General features: G+C 40.4%; 1 non-coding gene across 1 annotated transcript; it reads left to right on the top strand.

Moving 5' to 3' along the window:
- The first annotated feature begins 567 nt into the window (after positions 1–567).
- Positions 568–673, top strand: LOC120266071. Its single transcript, XR_005537915.1, has one exon. It is a non-coding gene; the product is annotated as a small nucleolar RNA R71 (small nucleolar RNA).
- The last annotated feature ends 1,286 nt before the right edge of the window (positions 674–1,959 follow it).

Here is a 1,959-nt window from a genome sequence, read left to right as displayed (position 1 = left end):
TTCTCTAGATCTGTCATCTGGGTCTCCAAGATTGAATCTCGATTCTCCATGTTTGGGGCTTATTGTTGTTGGAAACCCGGTGGTGCCATGGCCTTTTTTTACCCTTGATTACTCCATGAAAAATTGGGATGGCTTCTCCACCCTTGGTTGTAGGTGTTGCTGTAAGTATCCCCTTGTCCTCTTCCCAAATTGCCGACAAAGTCTACTTGTTCAGTTAGGGCTGACGTAGCAATCGAAGTAGGACAATCGGATGGTATATGTGAACCACCACAACCATCACAACTTGTGATTGCAGCTATCCTTGGTGAAGTCCATGTATCCAATTTCTTGCTCAATGCCTCTACTTGGGCTGCCAAGGATGTAACCGCATCAATTTCATGGAGTCCAGCCACTTTCTTCCTTTCTCTTGCATTCCATTGGTAGCTATTCAAACCCATTTTTTTAATCAATTGTCGGGCTTCTTTGGGACTTTCATTCCCCATTGTACCTCTTGTGGAAGCATCGAGAAGTTGTTTGTTGCTTGAGCTCAACCCGTTATAAAATGTATTAATGATCATCTATTTGGGGAACCCATGTTGTGGACACTTTTGCAAAAGGTCATTGAATCATTCCCAAGTCTCAAACAAAGTTTCAAGCTCCATCTGAACAAATAAAGATATCTCATTGTGAAGCTTTACCGATTTTCTCGGAGGGAAGTAACTTGCAAGGAAAGCTTCAACCATTTCGTTCCATGTTGTGATGGAAAGCTCTTGGCAATGAATGGAGCCATTGATTCGCCCTTCCTTTAAAAAAGAATGGGAAAGCCCTCAAGAGAATTGCATCATCAGAAACCCCATTGATCTTCAACATGTCGCACACTTCAAGGAAGTTCTCAATATGATTGTTGAGTCTTCATCGGCTAACCCATTAAACTGTGCGGATTGTTGAACCATCTGAATAAATGCTGACTTCAACTCAAAATTATGGGCTTCTACCCGTGGCCTCACAATCTTGGATTGTGTCCTATAAATAGTCAGTCTAACAAAATCTAAAAGTGTTCTTTGTTGGTCCTCTTATTCAGCCATGTTTTCAGATTCTTCACCCTCTGTTTTAGCTAAATGATTTCTATTCTTGCACAGGTTCTTTACCCCTTCTACGAAGTGTTCATTCAAGTTCAGGATCTCCTTTAACCAATGTCGAAGGGTTCCCTCGGGTCATAACCCAGAGCTGCAACCAAAGAAAGAAAAGTAAATCAGAACGATGATAGAAATAAGAAAGTGTGAAAATAAAGTAAATGATGAATAGCTAAATAGCTAAAATAGCAAAGTGCAAAGCATTTCTAAAACACCTATTTCCCAGCAACGGCGCCAAAAACTTGACATACCCCTTGCGTGTGACCAGCAAGTGCATGGGTTTGTCGAAGTAATATTACCACGGCGAGTGGGTAGTCAAATCCATAAGGAATAGTGATCAGAAACACAAAGATTGCTATTTAACTAAAGTGAAGATGAATAAATAGTGGTGTGAACAAAACCAATATGAAAAGAACTAAAGAAAATAAGAAAGAGGGGCACAATAAAATGAGAGAAAAGGACAATCGATAGAAAATGGGGACACTAAGACATTGCTCCCCATAGGACTATTTTTTCAAGTGCAAGACCAACTATTAAGCTCTTGAATGATGCTTAATGAATCATGGAAATCCTAAAGTACATGGTCCTAAACCTAAGGTCAACCGTGACTAACTCTGCACTATGCTCCAATAGAAAAATCACTCAGTCTCAACACCTCACACTGTGTACAGTTGCAAGAAGCTCTAGGGATTCCAAGTGATAAACCATTTTCCCTAATATAAGTCTAACCCTTTGGTCCATGCGAAAGACCCCTAGTCGCAATTATGCCGCAACACTAAGGATTACTTCAACACTTCACTTTATTGCTCATGCAACTAAGCCCCAGCAGAGTTTCTTTCTTAACACT

This window comes from Dioscorea cayenensis, chromosome 7 (assembly GCF_009730915.1).
Source record: "Dioscorea cayenensis subsp. rotundata cultivar TDr96_F1 chromosome 7, TDr96_F1_v2_PseudoChromosome.rev07_lg8_w22 25.fasta, whole genome shotgun sequence".
NCBI classification, from domain to species: Eukaryota; Viridiplantae; Streptophyta; class Magnoliopsida; order Dioscoreales; family Dioscoreaceae; genus Dioscorea; species Dioscorea cayenensis.
Note: the sequence above shows the minus strand (reverse complement) of the source record. Positions and strands in the feature narration are given on the sequence as shown.